At 40.7% G+C, this 21579-nt stretch overlaps 1 protein-coding gene and 1 non-coding gene across 9 annotated transcripts in view; one reads left to right on the plus strand and one right to left on the minus strand.

The window, feature by feature from the left end:
- MFHAS1 (multifunctional ROCO family signaling regulator 1) overlaps window positions 1–21579 on the minus strand; it is a 125168-nt gene that overhangs the window by 93335 nt on the left and 10254 nt on the right. The window lies entirely within an intron of this gene.
- Window positions 16248–16382, plus strand: LOC132356775 (small nucleolar RNA SNORA1). The gene has a single exon (XR_009500051.1). It is a non-coding gene; the product is annotated as a small nucleolar RNA SNORA1 (small nucleolar RNA).

The following is a 21579-nucleotide window of genomic DNA, read 5'->3' on the forward strand; positions in this document are numbered from 1 at the left end:
TTTTATCAGGTATATGTTTTGCAAATATTTTCTCCTGAACTATGGATTGCCTCTTCATTTTCTTAACAGGTCTTTTGAAGACCAAAAGTTTTTCATTTTGATTAAGTCCTACATAGCAAAATTTTCGTAAGCACAGGAGTTTCTCCTGTGCTTTCTTCATAAGATTTTACAGTCTTAGCTCTTACATTTAGATCTATGATTCATTTCAAGTGAATTTGTGTGTACGGTACAAGGTAGAGGTCAAGGTTCATTTTTATAAATACAGATATCTAATTGTTTCAGCACTATTTTTGAAAATATTCTCTCTCCCTCACTGAATTATTTTGTACCTTTGTCAAAAATGAATTAACCATATATATGGGTCTATTCTGTCCTACTGATTGATTTATCTGTCCTTACACCAATACAACACAGTCTTGATTACTGTAGCTTCAAAGGAAGTCTTGAAATCAGGTAATATACCTAAGTATATTCAACTTAGAATACCTATTTTTAAATAATTTAATAACTGGTGATTGATTCCCTATGGGACAATTCACTCCCAATGGATACAGCATGAGACCTCCAATTGACACTGTTGCTCACTCCATCCCCCCCAGCCCTTTCTGAAATTAACAGTGGCTCCTTCTACACATTCCAGGGAGCTTCAAAGCCCTACATCTACTTCCTGCTTAGGCGGGGGCATAAAGAATTCCTACCCAGTTGACCTCACCAACAACGGGCTCTCACTTATGCTCTTGTTCTACCAGCCATGACCCCCTGGACTCTTGGTCTCTACTCCTTAGATTTCTCCAGACCACATCACCAAAACGTTGCTAACCTCTGTGTTGACCATCTGATTCCTACTCCTATGGCCAGCCTTAGAGACCAATTTCCCTGGGGTGCTGTGACCTAGTTCCTTCTGAGTTTGGACTTCACCCCTAACCAGCTATAACCATAAATGAATAAATGAATGAACAAAGATATTTCTACCCACAAGCCAACCAGGCCTGTTGCCCATGGCCAAGAGGGCTGTTCAGGGCATGATGCCAGGGGCACTGCTCATGCTGCCTGCAGTGGAACTGTGCAACAAGATGGCCCTGCCCCCACTCCTCCGCCCCTTCTTCCCTCCAGCTCACACATTAGTGACACAGTGCCTTCATACTGAAAATTACATAGCAAAAATATGTTCAACATTCCTTGGACCAAATTCACATTCCAAATATTCTTCTGTTGACCGGGATGTGTTTCAGACAGGTCCAAATGCAGAAGACCACAAATAACTGTTCGGGTGAAATCACTTTTTACATTTCTTTCCCCTAAAATATTCAAACATATTTACATTGTCTTATAGAACTACAGTCAGCATAAAATTAGCTATTCCCTTCCTGTAATGTGTACCAGCTATCTACCAGATGCTTTTGAAGTTTATTTTCTTTATCAGGTAAAGTGAATTTTCCCAGTTGCATCCCAAGATAAACTCACCTACAGGCTCTAGGCTCTGTTTAAAAAAAAAAAGAAAGAAAGAAAGAAAAGAAAACAGGAAGAAAGGAAGAAAGAAAGGAGGGAGGGAGGGAAGAAAAACAGGAACTAAGATGAGATATCATAAAGTTATATAACACAGCACTGAAATTTTCTCATCCGAAAGATTACTTGAGATTTCTTTTGCCTTTATGTGTGAATTAGCTACTAAAAAGGATATCTAGGTCCCAAATAAGTCAATTAAGAGTCCACCTAAGTTAAAAAAAAAAAAAGTTTCAAAAAATGAGAAGCTTAGAAATTCTTTCCTCATAAAAACCTAGCTCTCCTTGAAGAAACTAAACTCAAAAGGCAGAATTGGAAACTCCTGGATACAATGATTAAAAATGGGCAGGGAACTTCAGACTATACAACAAAGCTAGAGTAACAAAGACAGTATGGTACTGGCACAAAAACAGAAATATAGATCAATGGAACAGGATAGAAAGTCCAGAGATAAACCTACACACATATGGTCACCTTACCTTTGATAAGGGAGGCAAGAGTATATAATGGAGAAAAGACAGCCTCTTCAGTAAGTGGTGCTGGGAAAACTGGACAGCTACATGGGAAAGAATGAAATTAGAACACTCCCTAACACCATACACAAAAATAAACTCAAAATGGATTAAAGACCAAAATGTAAGGCCAGACACTATAAAACTCTTAGAGGAAAACATAGGAAGAACACTCTGTGACATAAATCACAGCAAGATCCTTTCTGACACACCTCCTGGAGAAATGGAAATAAACACAAAAATAAACAAATGGGACTTAATGAAACTTAAAAGCTTTTGCACAGCAAAAGAAAGCATAAAAAAGATGAGAAGACAACCCTCAGAATGGAAGAAAATATTTGCAAACGAAGTAATGGACAAAGGATTAATTACAAGCAGCTCATGCAGCTCAATATCAAAAAAACATACAACCCAATCCAAAAAAGGGCAGAAGACCTAAATAGACATTTCTCCAAAGAAGATATACAGATTGCCAACAAACACATGAAAAGATGCTCAACATCACTAATCATTAGAGAAATGCAAATCAAAACTACAATGAGGTATCACCTCACACCAGTCAGAATGGCCATCATCAAAAAATCTACAAACAGTAAATGCTGGAGAGGGTGTGGAGAAAAGGGAACCCTCTTGCACTGTTGGTAGGAATGTAAATTGATACAGCCACTATGGAGAACAGTATGGAGGTTCCTTAAAAAACTAAAAGTAGAACTACCATATGACCCAGCAATCCCACTACTGGGCATATACCCTGAGAAAACCATAATTGGAAAAGAGTCATGTACCACAATGTTCATTGCAGCTCTATTTACAATAGCCAGGACATGGAAGCAACCTAAGTGTCCATCGACAGATGAATGGATAAAGAAGATGTGGCACATATATACAATGGAATATTACTCAGCCATAAAGAGAAATGAAATTGAGTTATTTGTAGTGAGGTGGATGGACCTAGAATCTGTCATACAGAGTGAAGTAAGTCAGAAAGAGAAAATCAAATACCGTATGCTAACACATATATATGGAATCTAAAAAAAAAATGGTTCTGATGAACCTAGGGGCAGGACAGGAATAAAGACAAAGACGTAGAGAATGGACTTGAGGACACGGGGAGGGGGCAGGGTAAGCTGGGACGAAGTGAGAGAATAACATTGACATATATACACTACCAAACGTAAAATAGATAGCTAGTGGGAAGCAGCTGCATAGCACAGGGCGATCAGCTCGGTGCTTTGTGACAACCTAGAGGGGTGGGATAGGGAGGGTGGGAGGGAGACACAAGAAGAAGGGGATATGGGGATATACATATGCATATAGCTGATTCACTTTGTTATACAGCAGAAACTAACACAACATTGTAAAGCAATTATACTCAAATAAAGATGTTTTAAAAAAAAATGGGAAGGCAGACAAACAGGGTATAAACTGGTAAGGGCGGGGATTACGAGTTACCTTAACTCAGAAGGACTGCTAACTCAACAAGGGTCACGGTCCAGGAAAGCCCTGCAAGGGGGGAGTCACGCCAAAAAGCAGCAAATGACACATGATATCAATTACTCTCTGGACACCTTCTCTTCATTTTAGAAAGTGGCTGCTTAGTGCAATTTAAGTCACTCAGGTGTCAAATCTTAGGCTGCTCCAGGTGAGCTGCCTGTGATTTCTCTGAAATTCCTAGTAATTACATATAAAAATCGAGTCTGGGATAAACCATAATGGAAAAGACTAGAAAAAAAGAATGTATATGAATATGTATAACTGAGTCACTTGGCTGTACAGCAGAAATTAACACAACGTTGTAAATCAACTATACATCAATAAAAAAAAAAAATCCAGTTACTGCTGTTAAACCATATAGCCCCTTAATCCAACTACTTTTTGTTCCCAAAATTGACATTCAGTATCTTAGAAAAACTAAATTTTCATAGTCCAAAAAGGCCAAAAAAGGTCAGAAGCCTGGTTATTATAGAGAGCTGGTGTCCTCTTAGTTTACTGGGGAAGACAGGACAACGAGGACAGGGACCACTTCCACTGCAGAGCTGGCGTCCTCCACGCCCCACTGAGCTCACTTTGCAAGGAAGCACCGACGTGCCAGCCTCAAAAGGAGCTGATAGCGAAGATGCTCCAATCCTGGGTCTCCCGGGACTTAGCAATTTTGGGAGAGCTTTACTCCCTGCTGAAGTATTTTTATTATGCTCTTTCTTGAAGCAGGAAAATAGAAAAATATTCCCAAGGAACCTGGGGAAGCTCTTTACCCACTTACCGGTAAAGTGCCTTTGCCTGCCCCAAGCGCTCTCCTACCTGATCATTGTTTTTTCAGAAGATAAAACTGAGGCATTTAAATGGGGACTTAGAAGAGGGCTCTGCGATTACCCAGTAAAGATCACTCTTAGAGTTGGGAAAAAGGAACAGTGATCCTAAATGACCATTGATTGATCTTCTTTCTCCAGTCTCCAACATACTGTCACAGTGATTGCTTCATTGATTTTCTGCGGAAGATAGAACTGCCTTTATGTGATGGAAAAGGTTCACTGTATAACTTGGATCTCTCCGGTCTTCTGAACCACCCAAGTAAGCGATTACCTCGACGAATCCCAAAATAAAATCACGATATGAATTCATGAATCAAGAAAGTGCAGCTAATTTGCATAATAAGGATTCTTTAGAGAATAGGGAGCTATATATCTGATACAAGACAATTCTGAAAGTATAATCCCATCATTTGCAAATAACTAACTATAAATTTAGAAGGTGATACTGAGCAAAAAGAAAAAGAGGGAGAGAGAGAGAAATGGCTTGGTATGATCTACTTTCAGCATACGGTTCAGCTTCACATAATACAGTCACAATATTTCCTGTATTACTAAGACGCATTTGTATAGTAGAGAAGGGGAAACAAAACGGGACTCAGATAGAAGGAAATGACAATAAAGCAGATGGATTGAGCTTTTCAAATCTGTGCTAGCAGAGAATGCAATTAAACAAAGGCTATGGTTTATTAAAATCACAATTAAACAAAGGCTATGGTTTATTAAAATCACAATGGTTAATAGTGTAGGTAGACCCATTAAATTCTTCACCATATAAATCGTTCCATGTTTATAGCACAAATTAAAAATGTAATCTCACACTACTGGAAGTATGCCTTTAACTGTTCCTAGGATAGCAAAGAAAATAAATGTTCCAAAACTAGCGTAAAAATAAAAGGAGGTACATCATGTCCCCTGTATGTATCGCACAGAAAAAAAATTTAAATAATCAATGTTCCTACTCTTTTATTATTATTTCAATCCCAGGATTTGAAAAGCAATGTAAAGTATCATTACATGAGAACGGGCTAATAGTTATTCAAAAATTATGAATTACTGCACTTTTTTAGCTAACAGGTTAAAAGCCCAGGGATTTGACTGATGATCTCTCTAGAAGAAAAAAAGACCATTTGTAAATTCTTTGTTCACAAATGCCTTTCCCACCACCTGTAAGTGGAATTCTAGTTTCTCCATGACCACTCAGTTGGAAGGAGTCTCTTTCTCTACTGAATTATCACGGCACAGGGTCTAGACCCATTTTACAATGTCTCATAGTGGTGCCCAAGCCTCATCTCCCTTTCTGGACCAAGGTCCTTGAGGACAGGCTCCGCGCGTGATTCCTGCTGGAAGTCCCCTGGTGCCCGGCCCTTGCTGGGAGGCCTCCGTGAATTTCTGCTGAATGAATACAGGATTAAGTGGATGCGCATCCAGACAAATTTCTGCCTATGTGTAACCTCCAGGCGTTATCCCATTTCTCTACATTGCATGAGCACTGTGTTGTGTCTTTTAGTTAATACTATAGACAAACCGAGTTAAATAGTTTTTCCTGCAAAGATTTTTTTTTTAAATTTTAGTATGAGCTAAAACCGTAATTAACCACTGAAATCAGAATAACCCCAACATTTTGCAACTATGACTACATTGGAACTCTGATGAATACATGGACCAGCCCTCGGTAGATGTGCACGTCCAGAGGCGGCCATGGGCCTTGGAGCCTCAATCTGGAGCCACTCCCAACTATTTCGATGTTTGCCTCTGAGCACCCCACAAACGATCATCTTAGGGCGGATGAGACAGCTCACCTAACCACAAATGAAATGCGGTGGGTAGGCCTTTTCTAATTGATTCTAGATGAGCCAGGCCTGATATCTGTGTCTGGGAGGCTCCGCCCTCACAAAGTAGGTAGCACTTTCACTATAGAAAGGAGATATGAATGACCAAAATAAGCAATGTGACCACCAGCTTCCACTTACAGTCATTATGACTTCATGTATGAAATTTAAATGGTACCTTTGATAGCATACTCAGATTCTAAAGGAATCTTGGCCAGGGGAGGGGAGGGGAGGGGAAAAAAGAGCACAAACTAATTTTCTGCTGTGTTTCATGTTTTTTTAATCCTCTCTAATTGCATTGAGAGCCTAGAGAAAATTAGTGGGAGAAAAGATCATGAGCATGTGAATAATTTATTCCAATTTATTTTATTTTACTATTATCAGGTTATAAAGTACTTAAGGCCTCACCTGCTTTTATACGGAGCATAAACCCGTTTTTACTTCATGGCGGCCCACTGCCTTGAAGAATTTAAAGAGGGTGCAGCTCAGAGAAAGAAGGGGGCAGGAAGAGAACTGCTTTAGAGATGCAGGGAACCAACAAGGGGTGTGTGAGCCCCCTGCTCTATCATTAGCCTGACCCACAGCTGTTAACTCCACAGGGGGTCCTCCGCCACTGTCCCCAGATCCCACCCTACTGCGGACCAATTTGATAATGAATAAACAAAGCACCAACAAAAGCAACTAACAGAACAGGATGGCAAAAAACGATCATCCTGCACCAAACAGATCTCTTTAATGGATTTGCTTTGACCTCTTCTTTTACAAGCACCCCAATGAAAATAAGCTAGAACAAAAGATGATTCGTTATGCACAGCCATAAAGAGCTCCAGGGCACGCCGCATCCATAATTCATGATGCACAGCCAGCCACCATCAGCATCACTTATCCTTTCAATATTTTAAAGTGGTGAAAGGTTGCTGGATACTTTTAAAGTAGCTGATTTCTACACGATCCTTCCAAATTGAGGAACAAATGGGGAACTTTACTCCTCTGCAAATGACATTACTTACAAACCTAAGACTACAAATCTACTAGAATTCACTTGGTTTCCATCATAGGGAGGGTGACTAAACAGCCCTAATAAAACTATTAAGCCAGCAGGCAACATATATCAGTTCTGCTGAAATTAATCTTATCAAATCACTTCTGCTTTCTGTTTTAAAAATAAACGCCCCAGTTTTCTTCTCACTGTGGTTAAAATCCATCCCATCCCATACACCCAAATCAAAGAGACATGCCAGGAAAGTGAGGCCCCGAGAGGTACTTAGCTTGACGGGAAAGTGAGGCCCAGAGATGTACTTAGCTTGCCCAAGATCTCCCAGCCAGGCGGAGAGGCCCTCATTAACATCCTGGACTGTCTCCTTCATTCCTAGGGACTTGCCTGGGGTCCCGTATCATATAACATCTGAATGACCTCAGAGTGATCCCCTGACTCTATTCCCACTCCATTCACGTCCATCTTCCATGCCGCTGCCCTGAGTGGTCTTACAAAAGGTACACTTGACACTTCCCCCATTTGACCCTTCAGTATGTCCTTCTCACCCTAGGGGAAAAAAAATCATCAAATCAAATAAAAATATTTTAGCTTTATATCATGCTGCCAAGAATTCTGCCAAGAATTTTAGCTAATCAGGTAGATAGGTTAAAAAATATTGACATGGCATGTGCACTGATAAGTAAAAGAACTGGCTCCTGATAATCTGTATGACCCCCTTCCCCATCCCAACTCCATCGCACTTCAGTGGACCTGATGCTTTGCAGAAAGTCCTCTAGCATCACCTCCACTCAACTAGAGACCTGCTCCCATCCATCCAACCCCACCCATGGGGCTCCAGAGAGCTCCCCTCCTCAGGCCTCTCCTGGCCCCTGGAGATCTTTTAACTTGGCATTTATTACACAGCACTGCAACTGTACATTGACTGTGTGCACCACTTCCCTAAACTGCAGCTTCCTGGGATCAAGGCCTGTTCACCCCGGACTCCCCATCACCTGCCCTGTCGTCATTGTAGATTCCCAGTTAACGCTTATAGTCCGTCACTGCAGAGTTAAACACACGTCTTTCACACATGTTATTCCATTTTGCACTCAACCAACCACCCGTTTATGGCAGGGGGAAAGCTATCATCCTCCTGAGAGACAGTATAGGGTGGTGGCAGAGAACGTAGGTTCTGGAGGACAGCCTGGGCCCTGCCACGTACTGCATGTACCCAACCAAGTTCCTCAGCCCTCCCATTCCTCAGTGTTCCGCCCCTGGAAACAGGGATCCTGAGCTAACATTTAGTGGGCTGGCCAAAAAGTTCATTCGGGTTTTTCATAACATCTTAACAAAAACCCTGAACGAACTTTTTGGCCAACCCAATACTACGTGGTAAAAACTACTCTGGACCCTTGGCGTGCATGAATTCATTTAATACTCGTAACATCTGAGGAGGCTGTGACAGCAAGAGCGAATGCTTAGGAAGTGTCAGATTACTTCTCCTCATTCACAGATGAAGAAACTGAGGTTCAGGGTGGCTTCCCAGAGATCCAGGCTTCTTTCCTCCCTAATCCACTGGCTGGGAAAGATAAAAGATGTAAGGCCTCTTGCTCTGATGCTGGTTTAGCATAACACAAGAAAGCCGCATGGCAATATTCATCTCTAGCTCTAGTTAAAGGGACATTTTTTTCCAATATCACCCTCCGTAGGAAACTATGTAGACTCCTTGGGATAAAGATCTGTCCCATTACAGAAATTAGCTAAGTCAGAGGAGTAGGAAGCAGAAAGGTATTCGTACTTTAAGTAGCACACACCCAGATTCCAAGCATTATCAAATGGTGCCCGGTGTGCGCCTGAGTCCTTAGAAGGCGAGAGAGCGTGCTTGTTGCATGGATGCGAACAAAGGCACCGACACACCACTAGATTCTGCAAAAGCAAATATTTGTCTACAAGCAAAGAACGAGGGTTCTTTTCTAACAAAGAACAATGTACACCATTCTAATTCCTGATTCTTTCTCCTGCTTGACAGCGGGCTCTGATTTCAATGGAGATCCCCCCACAAATAAACATGTCTTGAATCCCAGATGGCAAAATAAATCAGAAGATTTATGGACTGTAAAAAGGGATGACATGAGTGATCCAACCTTCATGGAACACCTGGGGCCGGGTGTGCAGCAGCTTTTCAATTCCTGGAAACAGTCACCTGTTTTTTTTTGGCTCTGCAAAAAAAATTTAACAGCCCTGGTAATCAACAAGACGCCATCATCCCTGCTATTTGGGTGAGATTTTAATGCTGCGCCCTGTCACACAGTCAAGGCTCAGCGGCATCAACAGTTTTCAAGAAGTGGTTGAGAGGCTAACACAGACCCAATAAGCTCTGTGTGGCTACAGGAAAGCCTGGTCCAAGAGCCCCAAAGGCAAATTCCTGAAATGACCAAACAGAAAACTAGTGAATTTTTCTTCTCCCTACACCAAGAATAAAAAGATGGAAACAAGGTACTAGCCAGTGAGAATGCACATTATATTATACAGTAACCAGAGGGTGAGCATGTGTGTTTTTCTCGGGGAGGGGAGAAGGCATACATAGTCGCAGAGGCTTAATAAAAGAAAGAAATTCAAAAGAACACCTGCCCCAGACTAGAGGGGGGCACAACCAGGGCCGTGCCACTCACTAGCCATCTGGGGGTGAGCAGTGTCAGCAAAGGGGACAGATGCATCCTCCTACAGGGGCTTTGCATCTCATTTTTTGTTTCTGTAACCTGGACACGAAATGGCCCAGCTCTCAGCAGACCAGTGAGCTGTTTGGGGCATCACAGCGTTCTAGAAAATTCCCATCTCTCTTTTCAGCTCTTCCCCATGTGATTCACCTGTAACAAGCCCCCTGAATCAAAGGCACCTCAGCTATGCCATGTCGATGTACAGCTAAGGTGAGTCAAGATCATCCCCACCAATATTTGCTTTAATAACATGTTCAGAAAACGTGGCTTCCTCTTTCCCTCCATGCTGTCTGAACCAGTTTGGACATTTACTATAAGAAGGAGGATTTTAAAGACCAAACACTTCATTGGACCCTGTGAACAATCTCTTTTCTCCAAGAACCTGACTGATGATGATTTTGTTTGCTTTAAGCAAAATACACAACTAAGTAGCTTTTAAGCAAACAAGCCACTCTACCAGGATTTAATTGTTTACTGTTCTTCCAGGTCAAACACATTTAGTGGGCTGGGTTAGACCCATTCTTTATTCATGACACACACACAGAGAAGCAGACAGTTCCGGATAATCTCTTAAATTTTGACCCCTACTGGTCCCAGGATAAAATATCCAGGGCACATCTGTGCATAACACACCAAGCTGTATCTAGAAAATACAATGGTGTGGAACTCTGGGGCTAGTTACAGGGCAGAAATGAAAACGGCCCTGCTGGCACAGGTGGACCGGCCTCTACATGGCAGTTGGGATAGAAAGGCATGTTTCTACCAAGTAATGTTTTGAGCCAATGAGATACGGTTCATTATCAATTATTTTTCATTAATGTCCCCCATGGACACAGCACTATTCGTGCTGCCACTGTCTTATTTTGATCAGTGGTATATTTATCTGCAGACATGCGAGATTTGTAATTATTGCTGTGTCTAAACATTACATCATGTTATAATGGATGAATTAAGCTGGGAAATGCATAATTATGCTGCAAACAATGGTATTCCACTAGGCATCACAGAAGCCAATTAAAAAGATTACCCTTATTTTAAATGACAGAGTTAAGCTTTTATCATTCCCAAGCCCCTTTTTAAGTCCCACAATTTGACTCAGAGATTTGTCTTTTTCTAATTGCATCTCGACAGTGTCCTGAGCACAAAGAGGGGTCACCAACCCTGAGGGAAATAAAATTGAGTATTTCTCAAAATTCTGGAAGGTGGAGAGCTTAGTTTAAAATCTATAAAATAATCTGGAAAGAATCAAAGGTCTGTCAATATAGGACTAACTAAACAGTACATCCATTGGTAGAATATTATGCTATATCTGTATGTACACACACACAATAGGTTTATAACTGCTCATATGGAAATATCTCCAAAATATATTTTACGTGATCAAAAGCAAGGTGCAGAGCAGTGACTACAGCATGATCTCTTTCAGTTTAAAATATCTGCAAATACGTGTTTTATTTTCCTTGAAAGCAATAACAAGAAACACTTTACTGAGGAGAAAGGGGCCTCGGGGAGGGGGCTGAGAGGGGCTTTTGCTTTTGAATATACCATCCACGTACAGGTATTACTTTTTTATGGTCAGTAGACATTATATGGGTAGAGAATTATGGTTCACTGTGTGATCCCTTCTGTTACTTCTCTGTATTTAGAAAAATAATAATGGTATTTCATTCAATCACAAAGGAAGCTATCAATACATTGTATCAAATGAAATTTAAAACTTCAGAACATCATAAGTTTTTTAAACATCGAAAAGGCAAAAACACCTTAAGGATGATGGGGTTCAGGGCAGGCCACCCCAAAATATGCCACTTTGACATATTATTTTGAATTAAAGTTAAACAGCCACTACAAGAAGGACACTCTGACCCTCCTTTGTCCCCACCCCACCCCCGAAAGTAGGAAATAAATCTCCCGGGTCGGGTGAAAGGTACCCTTCCTGTACCAGTAGGTAAAGAGATATTCTTATCGCCAGAGATAGGGAACTCAAGGTAGAGAAGGCTGTATAAACAAACTCTGCTTAGTTTCTTCATTAATTAGTACCCAAGCCTAAGTTTATCTTGTCAGTTCTTCATAAATTTATTGTTTCTTTGTCTAAAAGGTATATAAACAGCCTGCTTTGGTCAGTTCTTAGGTCCCCTATCTATAGCACCCCCATCCATATGAAATTAAATTTATTTTTTTCCTCCTCTTAATCTGCCTTGTGTCAACTTAATTATTAGACCAGCCAAAAGAACTAAAATGGGTAGAGGGAAGTGTTCCCCTCCCTGACAGTTTGATAGTCAACAAGTTATCATCTTTCATATATAAAGTGTTAATGTAAACTGAAATCTATGATTATAAGAAATCACTGTGATTAAAAAAAATACCAATAAGACGATCCCAAAAGACATGATCAGACAATTCACAAAAGAAGCAACACAATTAGGCAACATTCATAGAGGAAAACATGCATGTTCCCTAATTAAAATTTCATCTATCAGTGATATTTTGTTTTCCATTCACTGTTAGCGCATTTTTAAGATGATACCCAACGCTGAGGAAATGCAGTGAAATCATTCTAGCGCCCTCTGCAGGCAGCACAATGTTCCTCCAATGAGAAGCAGCAGAAGCATGTACTGAACCTTAGACATTCTTTGCCTTTGACTCAATGAGTCTGTTTCTAGGATTACTGCCCAAAGAAGAGCTTTTATAAAGAAGTACAGTCATCACAGAATTACTCATAACAACAAAACTTGAAACTACGCAAGTGTCTAATGTTTAAATAAACAAAGGTAAAAATTTCCTTGATGTACTATTATGCAAGCATTTATAATTACTGTGTAGCTACTAATAACATGAAACCATACTCATGGTAACTTAGGTTAAAAATTTTTTTAATTATTTATACAATATGATTATCACATTTTAATAAACCTAAACTTAAAGGGAAAAAAAACTGAAAAGAAATAGAGCAAAATATGTAATTATGTTAGATACCAACTATGAGTATTTTTTCCCCTTTATACTCCAAGTTTGTAAATGTTTTAATAATGGGAAAAATGCATTTTGAAAAAAGCATAAGGTATTCACGAATAGGAATCACACTGTACTAAACTCCTATGAAAAAAGACTTTTATCCATAAGCTTATCAGATTTCCAAATAGATCTTTAGACTTGTGCTTTCTGGAATAATGGTAGAAACAGCAGCAGCAGCAGCTAATACCTAAGGGACCCCTGCCATGCGTCAAGCATTGTTCAAAGCATTTCACTTGTATTAACTCAACATGCAGGGCCAGCCTATGAGACAGAAACTATTATGACATCCAAAGTCACACAGCTAACAAGTGGAACAGGGATTCGAATCCAGCAGAATCTCAAGAGCCCTTGCCAATAACCACTATATTATAATGCTTTCATTTTAAAATGCAACACAAAATTCCAAGTGTTTCAAGTCAAAATATTAAGCAAATATAAACAAAACAAAGTTTTTTAATATCTTGCACCTCCTAGGATTTCAATTAAAATGTAACTAAGTAAATTTTGATAAATTGAGAGGCAGGGGAAGACAAACTCCAATGGTGATATGATGAAAGGTGCAAGAAAACACCATCACAGCGTGGTAAGTGGAGTCCAAACAAATAAAGTGCATAAAATATGCTGTTCCATCGGTGCAAAATTAATTAATAAAACAGTATTTGCAGTCAGTCTGTGGCGTCACAAGAAAGCCCAAAGTAAAGACAGGGAAACTTAGTCCACAATAAAATGCTAATTGTGTTACAGCTAAATTCGCCTTTATTGCAGGATCTGTTATGGTAAGGTTTCAAGTCAGGAAAATCGATGTTCTGGATACATTCCTAGCGATCACAGAGGCATGCAGCCATCTGGCTGGGGGAGCAGCCAACGTGCGTGTTCTCTCTGGACTCAGATGCAGAGAACCGGACCAGGGGCACGCTTAGCCGGGGATCACACAGGACAGGTGCTCTGTCAGCCCGACAGTAACTTGATCGTGAGTCTGAGCAAATCATCTGAAACCACCCTTCAGCTCTCCGAGCCGTAAATCCCCTCCATGGTGTCGACAGAGCCCTGCCTGATGGACAAGGAATGAGCTAGGACAGTGCTCCCAAAATTCTAGTTCATGGGCCAGCAGTGGCCACTGGCAAACTCTGACCAGTCCATAAATGATACTTACCATCGAGAAGCCTCTTCTTTATGATGACTGCTAACTGCTTTCGTGCACACACACCCATCCCCAGGCATGGCCTGGTGATCTATCTGAACGCCCTCCGCCTTTTTAAGAGACATTCTAATTTGAAATACCCTCCCCCACTTCTCCATGCGATTGGCTGGGACTGGAAATCACACTCAGTTGCAATGCAGCCCTTTCAGGACCCCCTCTCTGAGACCATACCTCTCGCTGGCACCTGACCATGACCTCTGCTGACCTCTGCGTGGGCAGGTCCCATGCCTTACCAGACCCTGTATGCCCAACACTGAGACAGTGAACAGCACGCAGTGACACAGAATGGACATCTAGGAAAGAGGGGGACAGAGGTGAGTTTGTGTATCCTGGAGGGATAGTGGGCAACCTGACCCCGAGGGGCAGAGCAGGACAGCGGGTAGGAGCGGAGGGTCGGGGCTGAAATCCCAGAGTGTTCGAATTCTGGGGGACTCACTTAACTTTCTGATACTCAATTTCTCCCCCTGAAAGTCAGGACAATGACAATATCGACCCCCTAGGGTTGCTGGGGGGATTCAGCGAGATCACCCATAAGAAGCACTTAGCACTGTCTCTAGAACATGACAGGAACTCAACAGTGTCACCGATTATCATATTTTCTCCCAACTCTATACCCTTAGAATGACTGATGTGATGATTAATACAATAATAACCGCTATGGCATGAAAAATAAGAATCTCATGGAAACAGTAATAAAGTTGATAAAACAACAGTACCTAGGAGAAATATTTTTTTGATTTTATATTTTTCTCCTCCATTACCTTTCTTTTTAAACATCCTCTTTTCAAAAAAAAAAAAAGAAAGAAAGAAAGAAAGGGAGGCGTGTTCTACTACCTCCAAATTCACTATTACTGTAACACAGTACTAATACAATGTTAAGATCACATGCTTCATTTTAGGAGTGGGGAGGATCCAAGAAAATTAACTCTTTAATTCTCTCAACATTTAATATGCTAAGAATAGTAAACCACCCCAACAAAGTGTCCCTCAACAAAGACATCTCTAAGTAGCAGCCATATCTTTTTAATATGGCAGTACCCGATTTAATTTAGACCGTCTTTGGAGGCAGTGGTCATGCAGTCTTTGGGGTTCAGAAATCACTGCTGACGGCAATCCCTCTCAAAACAGAAGCAAATCCAAAAATGACTCTGAAAAATGTAAAAGATTCCTGAAGAGGAGGCATTTCCCTCCTCTTAAAAGGCTGATTAGTTTTGGAAGTTTTGAGAAATCCTCAGAAACAATGCCTTTTCCTTTTTCAGCATCCTCTCGAGATCTGCCTCAGATTTCTTGCAAACAAATGATCTAAACTGTAAATAACTGAAAAGAATGACTATGTCAAGCAAATTCAAAATTATACCTGATTTTTTTCCATATGACCACATTTTCTTCTAGAAAATCAAAAGCCAGTTTTTTCCAGTCATTCCTCAAACATGCAATGAATTTCTCTATATACAGTCAGATTCCATATGTACAAGAGTCTACAATTACATCAACCAAAATCCCATCTCAGCTCCTCATGACCACGGCCAGGTATTTTATTTTATTCTCCTAAAAATCCCAGTTTGGTACAGACTTCTGTTTACAGAAGGTACTCAGCAGTGATTGATGACAGCATCCAGCTCATAGACGTATGGTACACTCGTCTGTCTAATCTGGTAACAACCTAATTTTGAATCAATGCAACCCCATCCCCTTAACCCTCATACCTGTCTATGGCTTTGCCAATCATTCCAGAACTCTACTCAAAATCTATATGGGGAAAAAGCACCGTACAGAAGACAGTAATTACACAGTACTTATTTGTGCTTCTCTCCTACATGTCCTTTGTGTGTCAGTCCCCCATGAAGTCACGTATGCACAGCACAGACCAGAAGTCTCCATGTCCTACTTTCTGTCCTCTCATCAACACTAAGCTAGAGAATTCTCATGGCAGCTGTGCTAAAAGACGTTCATCAACGTGGCATCTCAAGGCCTAGCTTAAAAATCCCTTCTCAAGTCATGTCTTAGAAGGAAAGTTGCCACAAAGAGTCTGGCAAAAGAATTCCAGAACATTTGCCCCAGGAAGAAAGCCACCAACCTCATTGGCTCCTTCCCTCCAGAAGCACCTGACTTACCGCTGTGGCTGCACAGCACGGTGAGTACACTAAACGCCAGCGAACTGTTCACTGTAAAGCGGCTCATCTCAAGCCTCATTCTAGATGCAAATGGGAACTGTTGTGCACGGTGTCCAGATATTACTGATGTGGCCACACTGAGACATAGGTTTTGTTTCCATCACAGTAAGTTTATTGCAGTGGTGACAAGGAGACCTGTAACATGTTTTGCTAGGCTCGTGAGTGAAAACTGGATGTCACAAAACTTTTCAACATTAGAAATGATGAAGGAACAATATATTTTAGATCATCTGCCAAAATAGCAAGGTACTTCCTACAATTTAACCTCCAGGGCCCTAAAGTAAATTGCTTGAAGAAATTGGAACCCAAAGATTGCAGGTGGGGAATTTTTGAAGCATCTCCATATTCAAGTGGAGATCAAAGAATCCCAACTAAATAGAACTGTGGACTTACTAATATGACAACTGTGATCTGAGCAAAAGTTCTCTTTAAAAGGGCTACCTTGAAGATTATGACTCAAACATTGAGGAACTAAGGTGATTGGCAGTGGAGGGAATCATAACATGCGAATTCTTTAAATAAAATTTTGACTTTAATTTTGCCTATGTTACTCATAAAAAAAAAAACCTTTACAATAAAAAAAAATGGTTGGGCTTCCCTGGTGGCGCAGTGGTTGAGAATCTGCCTGCCAATGGAGGGGACACGGGTTCGAGCCCTGGTCTGGGAAGATCCCACATGCTGCGGAGCAACTAAGCCCGTGAGCCACAACTACTGAGCCTGCGCGTCTGGAGCCTGTGCTCCACAACAAGAGAGGCCGTGATAGTGAGAGGCCCGCACACCGCGATGAAGAGTGGTCCCCGCTTGCCGCAACTAGAGAAAGCCCTCGCACAGAAACAAAGACCCAACACAGCCATAAATAAATAAATAAATAAATTTTTTTAAAAAAGGTTAATTTCATGTATGTGAATTTCACCTGGATAAAAAGGAGGAAGAGGAGGAAGAAGCAAGAGCAGCAGGGCTAGACTCAGTAAGCCACCCCACCCAAATAGCAGAAAGGCAGGCACAAAACAGGGAACCCTCAAAGAGCAGTCTTGATACAACTTAACATAACAACTTACACAACTTAACACAGCTTCCTTTCCTCCTCGCCCTTCTCCTAAGCACCCTTGTGCACAGATTTGCAAAAGCAAAGGAAACAGCTGGGACAGCCCGCGTGCCTAGGACTGCCAGTCCCGGGCAGGAAGTTCCTTCCTGAGGCGGTAAAACAGGCTCCAGGCTCGCAAAGCCCATGCAAACCCACCACAGTACCTCACCAGGACCCGAATGCCTCTCCCCTGCTCCCATGCTCCCACTCCCACTTTCTATCTCCTTCAGTATTCCTTGCCTTATGTGAACAGACAGCTAAAGAGAAAGAAGTTTGCTGATGGTTTTTTGCTAATTTACCCTTTAAGAAACAAGGCATCACTATTTGCAGCTAAGAGATTAGGTCGAGGAAGGAAAAATGAGAAAATATTTTCTTGCATTCTGCGCCAAAAATAAAAATAACTGAAAATGTTTTCTCCTCCCTCTCCATGAAGTCAGGCCCGCTGGCAGTGGTGTCTGGGAGTTGTTACCATAGAGTATAGCACACACGAACCATCGCTGCCTTCGTTCCAGCCAGCAACTCTTCTATGGTCTCCCCTGAACTCAAACCAGCAAGAAACCTGGAAGGAGCTTCTGGAAAGCAACAGCACTTGGAAGAAGGCAAAACAGCTGGGACACACCATGGAAAACACCTTCTTTCCTGCATCGCCACCATCAGACCTTCACTCTCCTTACCATTTATACTTTCCCACTTCTTAAGGCCAATGTCAAGGAAGGTTAGGGGGCTAGTTAGAAAGAAAGAGCTACGATGTGGAACAGAAGAAAAAAGAATGAAAAGAAATGAAGACAGCCTAAGAGACCTCTGGGACAACATTAAACACAACAACATCCGCATTATAGGGGTCCCAGAAGGAAGAGAGAGAGAGAACGGACCAGAAAAGATATTTGAAGAGATTATAGTCGAAAACCTCCCTAACATGGGAAAGGAAATAGCCACCCAAGTCCAGGAAGCACAGAGAGTCCCAGGCAGGATAAACCCAAGGAGAAACATGCCAAGACACATAGTAATCAAACTGACAAAAATTAAAGACAAAGAAAAATTATTGAAAGCAAAGAGGGAAAAATAACAAATAACATACAAGGGAACTCCCATAAGGTTAACAGCTGATTTCTCAGCAGAAACTCTACAAGCCAGTAGGGAGTGGCATGACATACTTAAAGTGATGAAAGGGAAGAATCTACAACCAAGATTACTCTACCTGGCAAGGATCTCATTCAGATTCGACAGAGAAATCAAAAGCTTTACAGACAAGCAAAAGCTAAGAGAATTCAGCACCACCAAACCAGCTCTACAGCAAATGCTAAAGGAACTTCTCTAAGTGGGAAACACAAGAGAAGAAAAGGACCTACAAAAACAATCCCAAAACAATTAAGAAAATGGTTAACAGGAACATGCATATCAATAATAACCTTGAAAAAAATAATAACCTTGAATGTAAATGGATTAAATGCCCCAGCCAAAAGACACAGACGGGCTGAATGGATACAAAAACAAGACCCGTATATATGCTGTCTACAATAGACCCACTTCAGACCTAAGGACACATACAGACTGAAAGTGAGGGGATGGAAAAAGATATTCCATGAAACTGGAAATCAAAAGAAACCTGGAGTTGCAATACTCATAGCAGGTAAAATAGACTTTAAAATAAAGAATGTTACAAAAGACAAGGAAGGGGACTTCCCTGGTGGTGCAGTGGTTAAGAATCTGCCTGCCAATGCAGGGGACACGGGTTCGAGCCCTGGTTCGGAAAGGTCCCACATGCCGCGGAACAACTAAGCCCGTGCGCCACAACTACTGAACCTGAGCTCTAGAGCCCACGAGCCACAACTACTGAGCCCACGTGCCACAACTACTGAAGCCCACACGCCTAGAGCCCATGCTCCGCAACAAGAGAAGCCATTGCAATGAGAAACCCATGCACTGCAACAAAGAATAGCCCCCGCTCGCCGCAACCAGAGAAAGCCTGCGCACAGCAACGAAGACCCAACACAGCCAAAAATAAATAAATAAATAAATTTATTAAAAAAAGAGACAAGGAAGGACACTACATAATGATCAACGGATCAATCCAAGAAGAAGATATAACAATTATAAATATATATGCACACAACATAGGAGCACCTCAACACATAAGGCAACTGCTAACAGCTCTAAAAGAGGAAATCACAACAATAGTGGGGGACTTGAACACCTCACTTACACCAATGGACAGATCATCCAAACAGAAAATTAATGAGGAAACACAAGCTTTAAATGACACAGTAGACCAGATAAATTTAATTGATATTTATAAGACATTCCATCCAAAAACAGCAGATTACACTTTCTTCTCAAGTGCACACGGAACATTCTCCAGGATAGATCACATCTTGAGTCACAAATCAAGCCTCAGTAAATTTAAGAAAATTGAAATCATTTCAAACATCTTTTCTGACCACAACGCTATGCGATTAGAAACCAATTACAGGGGAAAAAACGTAAAAAACACAAACACATGGAGGCTAAACTATATGTTACTAAATAACCAAGAGATCACTGAAGAAATCAAAGAGGAAAGCAAAAAATACCTAGAGACAAATTACAACGAAAACACGATGATCCAAAACCTATGGGATGCAGCAAAAGCAGTGCTAAGAGGGAGCTTTATAGCAATACAAGCCTACCTCAAGAAACAAGAAAAATCGCAAATAAACAATCTAACCTTACATCTAAAGGAACTAGAGAAAGAAGAACAAACAAGACCCAAAGTTAGTAGAAGGAAAGAAATCATAAAGAAGAGAGTAGAAATAAATGAAATAGAAACAAAGAAAACAATAGCAAAAATCAATAAAACTAAAAGCTGGTTCTTTGAGAAGATAAACAAAATTGATAAGCCATTAGCCAGACTCATCAAGAAAAAGAGGGAGAGGACTCAAATCAATAAAATTAGAAATGAAAAAGGAGAAGTTACAACAGACACCGCAGAAATACAAAGCATCCTAAGAGACTACTACAAGCAACTCTATGCCAGTAAAATGGACAACCTGGAAGAATTGGACAAATTCTTAGAAAGGTATAACCTTCCAAGACTGAACCAGGAAGAAATAGAAAATATGAACAGACCAATAACAAGTAAAGAAATTGAAACTGTGATTAGAAATCTTCCAACAACCAAAAGTCCAGGACCAGATGGCTTCACAGGTGAATTCTATCAAACATTTAGAGAAGAGCTAACACCCATCCTTCTCAAACTCTTCCAAAAAATTGCAGAGGAAGGAACACTCCCAAACTCATTCTATGAGGCCACTAACCCGCTGATACCAAAACCAGACAAAGATACTACAAAAAAAGAAAATTACAGACCAATATCACTGGTGAATATAGATGCAAAAATCCTCAACAAAATACTAGCAAACAGAATCCAACAACACATTAAAAGGATCATACACCATGATCAAGTGGGATTTATCCCAGGGATGCAAAGATTCTTCAATATACACAGATCAATCAATGTGATATACCATAGTAACAAATTGAAGAATAAAAACCATATGACCATCTCAATAGATGCAGAAAAAGCTTTTGACAAAATTCAACACCCATTTATGATAAAAACTCTCCAGAAAGCGGGCATAGAGGGAACCTACCTCAACATAATAAAGGCCATATATGACAAACCCACAGCAAACATCATTCTCAATGGTAAAAAACTGAATGCATTTCCTCTATGATTAGGAACAAGACAAGGATGTCCACTCTCACCACTATTATTCGACATAGTTTTGGAAGTCCTAGCTACGGCAATCAGAGAAGAAAAACAAATAAAAGGAATACAAATTGGAAAAGAAGTAAAACTATCACTGTTTGCAGATGACATGACACTATACATAGAGAATCCTAAAGATGCCACCAGACAACTACTAGAGCTAATCAATGAATTTGGTAAAGTAGCAGGATACAAAATTAATGCACAGAAATCTCTTGCATTCCTATACACTAATGATGAAAAATCTGAAAGAGAAATTAAGGAAACACTCCCATTTACCACTGCAACAAAAAGAATAAAATACCAAGAATAAACCTACCTAGGGAGACAAAAGACCTGTATGCAGAAAACTATAAGACACTGATGAAAGAAATTAAAGATGATACAAACAGATGGAGAGATATACCATGTTCTTGGATTGGAAGAATCAATATTGTGAAAATGACTATACTACCCAAAGCAATCTACAGATAAATTACCAATGGCATTTTTTACAGAACTAGAACAAAAA

Source organism: Balaenoptera ricei, chromosome 21, assembly GCF_028023285.1.
Source record: "Balaenoptera ricei isolate mBalRic1 chromosome 21, mBalRic1.hap2, whole genome shotgun sequence".
In the NCBI taxonomy this organism is placed as follows: domain Eukaryota; kingdom Metazoa; phylum Chordata; class Mammalia; order Artiodactyla; family Balaenopteridae; genus Balaenoptera; species Balaenoptera ricei.